The sequence below is a fragment of the Thermobia domestica genome, chromosome 6, assembly GCF_964235325.1.
Source record: "Thermobia domestica chromosome 6, izTheDome1.hap1.1, whole genome shotgun sequence".
NCBI lineage: Eukaryota > Metazoa > Arthropoda > Insecta > Zygentoma > Lepismatidae > Thermobia > Thermobia domestica.
The window spans coordinates 31874588-31889847 of NC_137459.1; positions in this window are offsets into that span (position 1 = coordinate 31874588).

Here is a 15260-nt window from a genome sequence, read left to right on the forward strand (position 1 = left end):
AAATTTCTGAAGCGTAATTCTCAATTAGAGTCTCTACAAGAAGGAAAATATCGAATCAAGATCAATGACTTAGTTTTTGTTAAACAACACCCACAAAGTAATGCGTTGTTAAAGAAGATTTATAAATTTTGTGACGTTTTCTCAGGTCCTTATTTATGTTTCAAGGAAATAAACCCTAAAGTTTTTGAATTGTTGAACGCTAAAACAGGTACGTCAATTGGACTTCGTAATATAGATGAGTTGAAGGTTTGGAGGCCTACCCGGTATACAAGAGAAAAATGGATGCAGCTGGTAAAAAGGTTAGTTGCACCTGACATTCTTGCTCAAATAAATAAGAATGAAGGAAACTAAGACTTCTGTTTGTGTGAAAATAAAGTTAATTCCTTCTTTTCGCTCGCCCGAACATAGGTTACATTTTATTTTTGATTTTTACTTAATTTAATTTTCTTTAATTCTCATTAACAAATATTAATTTCCAAATGATTTTAAAAACAAAGGTTATTTATATTATATTGATTTGTGTTGGAACTTTATTGTCAAAGATTATATTCAATATAAGGCTCATTCTATTAAGCTAATTATCCGACGACCGTACCCATGCGTCACCTTATATGATACTCGGATAAGATTCTTTTGTATCCTGACACCTTATTGATATGATGCATACTTTAAAATGTCATCTAACGTAATTATTATATAATTCGCTCTGTAAAGATTAACCATTTTTAACATGACCGTTTTTAATAATGCATGAAACTATTGATCATTGTAATTTATGTTTTAGAATGTAATTATCTCTTAAGCTTTTGATTTCACATCCTTCGTTAATTGTATTAGTAAGCGACGACTTTTTAATGATAAAAGATAAATAATAGTGGAATGAAAGTTTTATTATAAATGTATTTATATGAGGTAACTGAACGAAGTTATATATATGAAGGGCGATCAAAATGTAAAGAACACAACTATTATCATGTTATTATTATAAACGGACCAGTGGTTCTTAAATATAAAAGTCAAGCTTCCATGTAACTTTTATATTTAGTCCCTTTATCGAGCGACATTTTATATAACGAGATACTTTGTATCGATTCATAATTGTATGATTCATAATTGTTTATCTTTCGGGCAGAAAGTGCTTTTACACAAGCACTATACATATTATAACGTTAATTAAAATAATAGAAGAAGAATGTTTTTAATATAAGAAATATATATTATTGTCTTGTTGGTTGCTATGTCGTTGTTTATATAGACTTACTTAACATGTTTGTTTGCAAGACAGTTTGTGTGAATATACGTTAAAAGGTAATCAAAGAATAAATTATTTATTATTTATCATGAACTTGTAATTTCGTTAAAAGGTGATCATCTTAGTGAATATAACATCTGAAGATATTTTAAGGTATAAATGAGTATTGCCACTAGAGATATACTTATATTAACTGAACCAGGGTTAACGGTTACCTTTGGTGAGTCGCTGTAATCTAACAGTCTGATGATCACTTGGCAGAGAGACCCGCGAGCAGAATGTATTAATTGCATGTATTACTTGCAGAATTTAGTCATAGGAGCCACACTGGTTTATACAGGGGAACCTTATGCTGCTAAGACGGCACTGAATAGTAGATTACATTCTAGCGCGGGACCCAACTGGGAACAATCGGTCCAATCCGCTGAAGTCCGGCCCTGATTGTTGTATACAACAATTAATATAGTAGGGAAGTTTTCTTCTTTTAGTTTGAAGCAACAAAAAGTCTTTTAATTTTTATCGATGTTACTTCTCTTACAAGCCCCCTCCGATTAAAAGTACATTTAAAAAAATTAGAAAATATTTTTCTACTTTTCCTTCTCTCTATATATAAAAGTTATTGCTCTGGAGGTATACATTACCAACATTTCTCAAAAATCTCTAATTTTTAGTGCTTTGATTAGCACATTCCTGTAGGATAGGCCGGAACTCCTGCAAGTATTACTGGAGCCTATGAGACCATTGACATTGCAATACCCTCTGAAGTACTATCATTTCGTTGCGTTACATTCAAACCGATATAAAGGGATCAGAGAAAGTTCCATTTTACCTTTTGGTTTGCTTTTAGCTTCCGCAGAGGTAGTTGCTTTATTATGAAATGGTTTTAACAAACATTTAGAGTCACTGATATTAGATCCCGTTACTTCCTTTACCAAACGTTTAGCAGATTTTTGGGAAACGTTTAGCTCTTGTTATTATAAGTTCTGTAATTTCACGAATGTTGAATACCTGTAATGTCTCCCTAAATTTCTACTTCAAATTTTACTTCTAAAGCTGTCTTCTCACAAAAATATAAATAAATAAAAAAATAAAACCTAAGAATCTTTGTGTTAGTTAAAAACAAGAGATATCTATGCGTAATGAGGGTGTTGGATATAAGCTCACCGGCAAAAAGCTCACCGGACATAAGCTCACCGACAGTCCCCTATTACAGTGATGGACAAAAGCTCACCGATAGCAAACATAAGCTTCCTTGAAGGACTTGTAATAAAATTCACCGAATATTGAAATTCAGGTGTTAGTTACTTCCTAAGCAGAAAATGGAGCTACTATCTTATATGACTTATCTATCAGGTATAAAATAAATAATAAGGACGTTGTGGAGTTGCGTTGTATTAAACGTGGGCAGACCTTGAGGAACTTGTAATAAAATGCCCTGGATATTAAAATCTAGCTTTTGACTACAATTACAAATAGGCCAAATAACTCGGTAGAAAGTAGAGCTACTAATGTCGTATAGCAGTTATCAGATATCAGAATAAAATAGGCATGTTGCAAGTTTAATGTGTGAAGCATGGGCGACAGTAAGCCTAATTTTGGCCCTGGAAATTTTCGAACCAAATTTTTCTTATAAGCCTGACAATTCATCAACTGCATTAAAATAATTTCATGATAAGGCATGAGTACTTACATAATAGAATTTTCTTGCTAACAGGACTGGTGATTTTTTTTTCTTTTTTAATTTTACGAAATCATCATACTCAGATAGGCTTTGCTTCTTAATGCTGCCGTCATACTTGCAGACAAACACTCAAACAAGTTTCTTTCGTATTTACTAACACTAAGCTTTTTTTTGTTTGTTTGTTCATAAGTTGTTTTGATCTTAGTAAATAAGAAAGAGATTCATTTAATGAGTATTGGTCTGCAAGTGTGATGACAGCCTTAAGACTTGAAGTCTGCAACACTCTTAATATTTTATTCTGATGTCTGATAACTCCTATATGACGTTAGTCATATAGCCTATTTTCTATTGAGAAACTAGGCCTACTAGTAGTCACAGCCCAGATTTAAATATCTGGAGCATTTTATTTCAAGTTCCTCAAAGTCCGCCCACGTTTAATACATTAAACCCTGCAACATCTTTATTATTTTATTTTTATATCTGACAACTGATATATAGCATTAATAGCTCTATTTTCTACTGAATTAGGCCTACTGCTAGTCAAAGTCTAGATTTTAATACCTCTTTATACCCATCATATACCCGCGAGCCCAATTGAGGCAAGTGAGCGTGAGCCCGGGTGAGCGCAAGCCTATTGGAGAGAAGTGATCGCGAGCGCGAGTGAGTGCGAGCCCAGTCGAGAGACATGAGCGCGAGCCTGAGTGAGTGCGAGCTCAGTCGAGAGAGATGAGCGCGAGCCCGAGTGAGTGCGACCCCAGATAGGATTAGTGAGTGCGAGCGCGAGTGAGCGCGAGCCCAGTTGGGAGAAGTGATCGCGAGTCCAGTTGAGACTGGTGAGCGCGAGCGCGAGTGAGTGCGAGCCCAGTCCAGAGAGATGAGCACGAGCCCGAGTGAGTGCGAGCTCAGTTGAGAGAAGTGAGCGCGAGTGAGTGCGAGCCCAGTCCAGAGAGATGAGCGCGAGCCCGAGCGAGCCCAGTGGAAAATGGCCACCTTTGATTTTAACACAATCGTGTTAACACATAGGTATGTCGTTGAAATAACACAACGATTTTTTTACAGTGTATATACTCAGTTGATTGTATCCACTATTGTTAAGAGTAAATACTTTTGTAACCCATATAGCATTCGCTTTATTAACCCTCGAACTACCAACGGGGAGGGGTGTTTTGTTCCCGTCACAATTAACATATATATACCCTGTAAAACATCGTTGTGTTATTTCAACGACGTGCTTATCTGTAAACGCGATTGTGTTAATATATAACACAAACAGATGGCTAGAATTACTCAATCTCCATTTGGAGTTGTGTTATAGTTGAAATGACACACAGTTTGTGTGTTGAATTAACACAAATGTAGAATTTACTGCGTGGTTGTCAAATATGTTGGGCATCTAATTCTAAAGGCTTATGTATTAAAGCTACAGACAAACACAGTAGTAAGAAATAATTAAACAAATGCAGGTATTCCAAAATTCTAACATGCAAACTGCGCGATGTGTTCTCAGTTGTTTTACATAATGTTTGATAATCTATATATATCAACAGCGAGAAACAACACCGTACTACTGTGTCACTTCTACACTGCGTTTGAGCTCACCAGTAAATACCCGGGGCTGTATTTCAAGAATGCCGGAAAATAAGTAGAAACATGATTAAGAAGCTATCATATTATAAGGATATAGGTAAGAGTTTCCTATCATTCTTGAACAAGATGATGGTGAAGGTTGTATTTCACACCATCAAGAAATACATCACAATAAGTGATGGGGATGATGACAAAAATGTTATGATTTTCTAAATGAAGTGTTCTGTATTTTGGTATTTTTTTTAAGATTAGAATTTGTTCCCTTAATCGCCCTGTTAACATTTTAACAAGGCATCTCAAAAAAGGGGCGCGTTCGGAGACACTTGAAGAAATTGAAGATGCCACGAATTAATCTGTTGTAGTTCTTTTAGTTTGTTCATTTCGTTATTTCCAAAGGCGACGAATTGGTTGTCATGTTAACTAGTTAGTATTTAAAGATGGCGAACCACCTTAGGCGTAAGCATGCACACAACAAAGATTTCCAACACAGAAAAGGGGTTATACCAGCACCGCACACAGAGTTATTTCAACACCGAATAGGTGTTATAGTAACACAGAAGTGGAGTCGAACTAACATAAAAACGGTGTTAATCTGGTGGTCTGACCTTGAATTTTAACACAAACGGTGTTGAATTGACACCAAAATGGTGTAACTTATATGGTTTCGACCTTGAATTATGACACAGTTGGTAGGTTGAAATAATAAGAAAACGGTATTGAAATAACACAAGGATTGTGCTATATTGATACTTGATATGGTGTAATATTAACACAAAATAATTAAATATCACACACTGTGTTACTTCCTTCATGTTGGTGCGACACCGTCAAAAGTAATCCTCAACACTTTTCCCAACACTACCGACTCTGACGTGGTGTCGAATCAACACCAAAAATATTAACACATATCCGAATTTAACGCCGCTAAACACCGGTTGTGTGTTAGAAACGTAACACCCCCCCCCCTTTGGTAAACGCCAACACCTCGGGATCTGTGTTGAATTAACATCGCATAGTAGTAGTCACCCTGGAAAAAAACTCCCCTGTATTAAAATTGAGATAGCAAAGCCATTTTACTATATATATATATATACTAGCAGCGTTCACCCCGCTTCGCTGGGGTCACCCCGGAACGCAATAAACCTTGTTAATTAGATAATTTTTACTTTTTCGCTTTCAAGTGATATGATAAAAACCATAGAAGATTGCAGTAAATGTTAACATTATATCGCCTGTCATTTATGTTAACCCGCCCCGCTTCGCTGCGGTCACCCCGGAACGCAATAAACTTTGTTACTTAGATAATTTTTACTTTTTCGCTTTCAAATTGCAGTAAATGTTAAAATTATAGCGCCTGTCATTTATGTTAACCCGCCGAGTCACATGGTCATGCGGGTTGCATATAAATGCGTTTATTTTTACCTATGATGAACTAATAACAAAGGATTTGTACGTATGGACACTTGAATGGTCAATTATCTCAAGACACTGGTAATTAAAAATTAAAGTGATATGATAAAAACCATCTAGGGTCCAAATCCTAATAACCCCCCAAAAATGAAAGAAATTGGTTCAGCCGTATTAGCGTGATGAGTTCACAAAGGATTTGTGCGTTCTCTTTTATATATATATATATATATATATATATATATATATATATATATATATATATATATATATATATATATATATATATATATATATATAATGTTCTAATCGTTTCTTTAAATTTATAAGAAAATATGTTATTATGTTATTGGTCAACATATTTAGCTAAAGGGAATACCTTACGGGGGTTAACGTTACTGTGTCTCACAAAATTTGCTAGTTTAAGTTTGTGGGCACGAAGTACCTGTCCGTTGGTAGGAGATGAGACTGACATTTAGTAGTGTAACTTCTAGATGGCAGCACAGTAGGTAGTTATTAGTCTTATTCCGTGTACGCTTTACCTCAGTCTCTGTAGATTTTTTTTTTTTTTTGCGAAGATTTCTAATTGGTTTATTTTGCGAGATATACGTATTTAATCTTAACCATTGTTTACAAATGACCCCTTCCCTCTTGGTAGTCCGGTTACAAAAAAAAAAGGTATTGCGAGAGTCATTAATGAACAATACAATAGATACATTGTTTTGCTTATATTTGCTATAAATCAAAGATTTTTTTTTAAAGTAATATGTTTAAAAAAATATAAAAGAAAAATCAGAATACAGTGAGTTTCGAAACAACACCTACAACGTTCGGGAGGTGATTCCTGACACCAAGATAAGAGAGAAAAAAAGTATAGCCAAACTGGGTGCATAAATGCTTCCCTTCGGAGATATAGGCTGCCGAAAACAAGAAAATATAGACTTTAAAGGTCCAAAGCTCCAAAACTATGAGACCTACCGCAGTTTGGCCAAGACTTCACTTAGGAAATACTATGCGCCGTATCCAAATATCCAAGTTTCAGAATCTTGTGATATTTCCACAACAATTTTTATAGAGTCGAGTACTTCAGATTATATGCCGATAGCCAAATTTCCTCTATAAAAGTTGTTGAGGAGTACCTCAGGATTATGAAACATATATTTTTTGGCTAGCGCACATATGAGTTCCTAAGTGAAGTTTCGACCCGACTACAGTAGGTCCCATAGTTTTGGAGCTATGAACGTTTAAAGTTATTTTGTTCATGTTTTCGGCAGCCTATAACTCGGAAAGGAAGCATTTGTGCACCCAGGTTCGTCTATACATTTTGTCTTATCTGGATGTCAGGAATCACCTCCCAAACGTTGTCGGTGTTGTTTTGAAACACCCTGTATACACAAAGAGAGTTCATCTAATTAAAACATTCGCAAACAAGGTATGGCTTTTGTTGCAAATGCGAAAAATCTGAAACAAAATGTTTGTACTGTAAATCCAGTATTTTCCCCTATGTCACACAAACATATTAAGAAAGAAAAAAAAAAATAAAACCCTGAAGTCCTGACAGGGAAGTTTTCATAAGCCCTGGCATGCTATTTTATGCATCCACTGACTCTAATTTACCCTTAAGCTGCTTTTCTCTTTCTATCTCGCCGCCTCCTATCTCCCAGGTTCCAAACACGGAAAATTACCAAGTGGTCAACAATTTCGTGGGTTGTTTGTTATTCTGCGAAACGCGCCTGGAGAAAATGTTCCATGATGGAACCTGATGTTGCAGGGGAGATAGAAATAGCAGTTCCACACTGGTATTTCCGTAATTCAGATTCACTGACCTTTTCATACCTTTTTAATAAGCAAATCAACATCATATCTCATATGTTTAAAATATAATATAGAACATCAACAAATAATTGTAAAACAATGGAAACGCCAGTGCTTTGCAAAATTTAATCTTTGTGAGTTAGAAAGACTCAACTTTCGTGCACTATAACTGCCTTGTTACAGCGATGTGTTAGATCACACTATAATATGAATTCTACTATGAAATAGACCAAACTTTGAAATTCTCTGATTTTGCAAACAGAAATGTTGGTGTGTGATTTGTTATAGCAAATGTATCGATGACTGCCAATGTATTCGGCTTCTTCGAGAGCAGCATTGTTCAAATTGACGGGACAAACAACTCATGGGAAGATGCGAGAGTATTTCAAACCTTCTCCGGACTGAAACTGAAATATTGAGCCGCTGGCAATAGGCCGTTCGCGGTATATAGTGCCATCTATGAACCAAAACGAAGCTTCCGCCATTCTCTATTCCTGAATTTCTTGGATTTGAATATTCACCTCAGGATTTGATTCTCAAATACTTTCACCTGCGCCTGGGTTCTTCCCTCAATGTTAGCGAATATGTTTCGCAACTGTACAGTACAGCAGACATAATTGAATCACTGATTGGAAAAAGGGAATAAGTGCATCAGACCTAAGTTTTCAATAACGCTAAAAAACTTTCTAGAGGCGTTGTTTGTATTTGTTGCAAAAAGTGTATAATTGATTACTTGTAGCAAAACAACTAACAAACACTAAGACAACAAGAAGAATCTTGTATTGCAGCCCTGGAATTGGTTAGAAAAGCTTAAAAATGAAAAAAATATTCCCTTTTTCCAATCAATTAAAGTTGGGTGCAATTGTAATTGTGTGTAGGGTATGTAATGTGCAGTTTGATAGAAAGCTATGAAAATGTACATGTTGAATGCAATGTTGTATGTTAATCTTGGATATATGTATTCGAACTATCACGCATATTAGGCTTCTAACACTTTTATTGTCACCGTTCGTTTTTCTGTACAGCACATGTTATTCGTACAGCAAGAAAAGTAATACAATAGACAACTGAACAAAATACGTAGCAAAATACCTTGTCACAGTAGAATGGGTTTACATAGGGTCCTATCCGTCTGCATCTTCTTCTTCTACAGTTTCTTGATCAGTGGTTTTCCATGAACAAATCATCCTATAAAACTGTTTGTATTGGTCCGGTATGTATTTGATGATTTGTGAAGAATCGTTGATCTTTTTCTGATTGATCGAGACCTGCCAATCGTATGCCTTTGACGTTGGCAGTGCAACGTTTGTGACATTACTTTTGAGTAATCGAAAAATATCAGTTCTTAGTCCATTGATAAACTTATGAGCTTGGACATAACCTGGAGATTCTGCTTTGTAAACAGTGTATCTATTTACTTACTTGGAATTCCACTGTTTTGTCCACAATGCTACCTGAAGGTTTCTAAAGCGGTTACCACCAATGTTTAAAATCTAAGATTTCTTCATTGACAACTTCGTAAACCTGAAATGGAGGACCAGTATTTGTTGCATTCGTAATCATGTGGTTATACTGTGCTGGTAAATAAATGCGACTGTGTCGTTTCAGTTCTGGTTTGATTACAGCAAAATTTCGGTCACATGGTAAAAACTGTGACCTCTGACAGGCAAATATTGGTGTATAGTGGGAACCGTTATGATACGGTCAGGCTGAAAAGCATTCATGTCATTGAATGATTGCAGTTTTGACCATCACTTGTATCACTGAAAACATGTAAATCTGTAACTGATTGGAGCAAAAAGTTCTCCATAGATTGTGCAATGCAAAAAGAAGGCGAAGTATCGTAACGAAAGCAGAGGGCTCTGGTGGTTGTCTACTTACACACAGTCTCACAGTTGTGGTCGTGTCCTGTAGTGACTGTAAGAAGGAAATAAGAAACGTAGTTATTCCCTTTTTCTAATCAGCGAGAGATTTTGTCTTCTACATTGGTCATATAGAGTTGCCCAAACATTCCTATTTTCTACTCAGCGATGTAACTATCTTAAAGGAACACATCTGCTATCTCAGGTTAAAATCGCAAAAAATTGTACTTATTCCCTTTTTCCAATCAGTGGTTCAATTATTCTTTTATATATTTTAAGCTTCAAAGTTATTCGGTATAATTCGCGACGAAAAAAAGAGTTCGGACCTAATAACAACACGAATTATTTACTTTCAGTCCACATTTAATTCATTTGTGGATATGGTTTTTGTCTCTTAATGTTGATCCTATGTATTTAAAAGTATTCACTTTGTCGAAAGGGTTATTTGCTATCCTAAACCGTCCATAATTTTCAGTGTTCCGATCACAGCAAATATCCTTGTATTTAATTTCCTCGATAGTTACTTCCACATCCCTAGAGGTGTTGTCTCTGTAGGCATTTAATAAAACCTCTGAATTTATTTACATTCACCCCACATCATACCCAGTCAAATTTACATAATCATACAATAATAATAAATTTAGATAAAGCGTCTGGTGGGTGTTATTCAGCTGTAGACCTTGATTATTATTCTTTCATTATCCATATAGCGTATTTCATAACAACACTGAATAGAAATTGCGACAACATATCTGCATTTGTCAGCCTTTTCTTGATGTAAAAGCTCGTAGGCAAGCATTTTATTGCTTGAACTTTACTTTGTGGTTCATTTAAATATATTTTAATTAATCTGACAATCTTTTTCGGCATATCAAATTTGGTAATAATATTGTACAATATTTCCATCCCATTCGAGTAGTACGCTTTTTCTGAAAACAATAATTGAGGTACTGGAGTATTATATTTACATTTCTTTTTTTATCTTTGACGAATAATAAATATTTGGTCGATCGTTTATCGATTCCGTCTAAATCCTCACTGAATCTGCGATTTAATGTGAGTCTACACTGATAATCTCATATAATTTAATTTATGTGTGTGAGGAGAGAGGGCAATCCTGCTAACAACATGTTTAAGAGGATCTTAATAGGACATTGATAAAATGTATATGTCTCGATAATTATGACAGTCGGTTTTGTTATCTTGTAAATTGGAACACTGATTGTTTTTTTTTCATACTTGTGAAAATTCCTCCTTGTTCGAGATGAGAAGAACGACTTTATGTGTCTCGTTCCAAAATTTTCCTCTCCAGCTAAAGTTAACTGAACATAAATTTGACCTCACACATCGAAATAATACCAAGACATTTGTTTGAAGTTTGACTAAACTGAAAGCAAAATAATAATAATAATAATAATAATAATAATAATAATAATAATAATAATAATAATAATAATAATAATAATAATAATAATAATAATAACTGGAACCACCTTTGTACTTTTTCGGCAGAGGAGCCTTTGCTCAGTTTCTATTTTAATGTATTCAATTAATTGTTTTTATTCATTATTAGAAAGATAATTAAGTGAAAACATCTGCTTGTTTTTTTTTGTTTTTTTTTTTTTTTCGTGAAATATATCCATTAATTTAGTAGAGGTTTGTAGAACATTTCGGTAGCATGATTAGTATTCTGGAGAACATTATATGAACAATGTACTGTATGTGTGTTGTTATTGAAATTCAGTATTTGTGGAACTCTTGATGCCTTTTGAAAACAAACAATAGTAGTTTACTTTCGTTTGCTTACAAGAAAAAAAAGAAAAAAGAAAAAGAAAAAGAAAAGAAAAAAATAAATAAGAGATATTATTACTACGTTCATTGTATTATAAAAGTAAGGTATAAGAATCAGACATCAGCATTATTATGCATATATACCAAAGAGTTTTTAGTTACAGGACTGTAGTTGTATGCTACTGGGCATTATTATTATTATTATTATTATTATTATTATTATTATTATTATTATTATTATTATCAATTAAATAATGATAATATAAAGTTTATTCAGAAACAACTTTAAAATTATCATACCATTAAATGATACTATTTTTTTTTTTATTTCAGTTTTACATATTAATATATCTATGAATTGATATGGTTTGATTGCACTATAAACTGTCATTAATAGCGCAATAAGGGATTAAATATTAAATAATAATATTTTTTGTTATGAATATGCCATCTATTTTTTAAATATAGATTTTTATTTTAACTTAGTTTATATTAGTCTTGTAAACAGCATAAGAACATAAGCGAATAAACATACTGCACTTGATGAGTTACACACTTTATTTTTATTCAATTCCTGAAAAAGTCGTACGATCCGTTTTAAGTGGCACACAAAATTAGTCGTGTTTTGGAAAATTTAGTTAACTGCTTCTCCCCGAACTACCTCCCAAACCGTGGATCTAGACTCTCTGAAATACTTGAAAATTATGCAGAAGTTTCAAAGTCTTCTTACGTGGATCTTCCTGGAATCTATTTTTTTTTCTTGCTGTAATGTTCTTTCTTGTCTCCAGTTCGTTAGCTTCCCTTCTTGTTTATGAAAATTCCAAAGTGATTCTGTCACTCATGGGTTTGCGTAACATTCTGGAGGAAAGCATATTCCCCTCTGACTACCATCAATATTTTATCCACAACGGGAGAAATACATATAAAGTTTATTTTGTGCAAAAGGGAACAGCAGTAGTTATAAAAAGGCAATTCGGCAAGCAATTTGTCTGGTAACAGTTAAACAAGTATTGGGTAGTTCCTTACGAAATGTTCGTTTTTTTCTTATTGGCTGATTTTCTTTAGAATACTGTATATTTTGTATGGTTTGAAGTTTAGTGTAAGTTGTTATATGCTATTTTGCTGCTGATACTTTTCCTTATCTAGTCAAAAAATCTATTATTATTATTATTATTATTATTATTATTATTATTATTATTATTATTATTATTATTATTATTTTAGAGTTCCTCGTGGCTAAGCGATTAGCGTACCACGGTAGCGTACCACGTAGCGATTTGGTGTGGGAGACCCGTGTTCGATTCCTGGTGGAGTTCATGTGGTTCGGATCCCACGTTAAACTGTAGGTCAATGTCTCATATAGGCTCGCTGCTGAACGGGACACTAAACTTAAAATCAAATCAAATCAAATTTTAGATTAATCCAGAAATGTTTGAAGAAAATGTATGTTAAATATATAGTTTGCATGTAAACTTAAAATATATAGGGGCCGCAGTGGCTCACTAGTACAGCGTTCATCTCTGGTGCATGGGTTCTTAGTTCCATCGCAGCTCGCGGGTAGTAAGCTTTGTGGCGGACAAACTCTGTATGAGTGGGTTTTCTCGGGGTTCTATAATTTCTACATTATTTCTTCATTCCACTGTTGCATTCTCATCATCGAAGTCTCATTTAGCCTAGCCGGGTCAACATTGGACGTAAAGATTTCGTTTCATTCCGTTTTAACTCTAGGATACCTGTGCTAGTTATTTAACTTCGGATCCCAATAGGGGAAACACCCTTACTTGTGGCATCGATAATATTTGTACCTTAGTTTATGTTGGGATGTGCTTTGTTAGATTCAGTTGGTTTTGTTAGTGTAGGAGTAGTAATGGGGGTACCTGAGGAAACTTTTTGGCCCCTGGGTCCTGCCTCAGGACCCATGGTCCCTGGCCGGGGTCAATGACCTAGGGGTACATAGGACCACCCCCTCTAAATTTTGGCAGGGGTACCATGGCCCACCCCCTAAATTTTGGCAGGGGTACATAGGACCACCCCCTTAAATTTTGGAAATTGCCAAATCTAAAAATTTGGTATGGTAGCCTAGAACCACAGTATGTACCTCTATCCGTATTGGGGGTCTATGTCGTTCCCTTTCATGGGTAAAAAATTGCCAAAAAATCAAATTTCGGGGGTTTTTGACCTAATTTATCCTCTTTGATGAGGTGTTATTACCCTATATGGTTATATGGGCGTATACAGGGATCCATTCCCTTTCATAAGACATGGGTATATTAATGCACCCCTTGAAAAATTTGGGAGGGGTACCTTGGCCCACCCCTTTAATTTTGGAAATTGACCAATTTAAACATTGGGTATTATAGTACAGGACCCTAATATGTATTATGATAAATTTGGGTGGTCCACCTCGTTCCCTTCTAGGGGTACAAAATTGCCAAAATATAAACGTAAGCAATACGTAGTACCACGTGTTTGGTTTTTGGTCGATTTTATCCCCTTTGATGAGTGTTATTATCCTATATAGTTATATGGTCATGTATAGGGGTCCATTACCTTTCATAAGATATGGGTATATTTGTGCACTCCTTTAAACATTTGGGAGGGGTACTTTGGCCCACCCCTTAAATTTTGGAAATTGCTCATTTTATATATTTGGTATTATAGTACTGGACCCTAACATGTATTATGATAAATTTGGGTGGTCCACCTCGTTCCCTTCTAGGGGTACAAAATTGCCTAAATATAAACGTAAGCAATACGTTGTACCACGTGTTTGTTCTTTTGGCCCAATTTATCCTCTTGGATGAGGTCCTATTACCTTATATGGTTATATGGTTATGTATAGGGGTCTACTTCCTATCATAAGACATAGGTACATTTGTGCACCCCTTTAAAAATTTGGCAGGGGTACCTAGGACCATCCCCCTTAAATTTTAGAAATTGCCTATTTTACACATTTGGTATAATAGTATAGGACCCTAATATATATAACTATAAATTTGGGTGGTCCACCTCGTTCCCTTTCGTGGGTACGAAATTGCCAAATTTTTAGCACAACCACATGTTTCGTTTTTGACCTAATTTATTCCCTTGGATGAGGTCTTATTACCTTATATGGTTATATCGTCATGTATAGGGGTCAATTTCCTATCATAAGACATAGGTACATTTGTGCACCCCGGGAGGGGTACCTTGGCCCACCTGTTTATTTTGGAAAATTGCCCAATTTAAACATTTGGTATAATAGTATAAGACCCTAATATATATATATATATATATATATATATATATATATATATATATATATATATTACTATAAATTTGGGTGGTCCATCTCGTTCCCTTTCATGGGTACGAAATTCCCAAATTTTAGTACAACCATGTGTTTCGTTTTTGACCTAATTTATTCACTTGGATGAGGTCCTATTACCTAATATGATTATATGGTCATGTATAGGGGTCCATTTTCTATCATAAGACATAGGTACATTGATGCACACCGGGAGGGGTACCATAGCCAATCCCATAAATTTTGGAAATTTTTCAATTTAAGCATTCGCTATCATAGTACATGACCTCAATATGTATCATGATAAATTTGGGTGGTCCACCTTGTTCCCTTTCATGAGTAAAAAAATGCCAAAATATAAACATAAGCAATATGTTGTATCACGTGTTTGGTTTTTGGCCCAATTTATCCTGTTTGATGCGGTCTTATACCGTATATGGCCATATGGTCATGTATATAGGTTCATTTCCTATCATAAGACATAAGTACATTGATGCACCCTTTAAAAAATTTGGGAGGGGTATCTTGACTCATCCACTCAGTTTTAGAAATTGTTTAATATAAGCATTTGGTATCTTC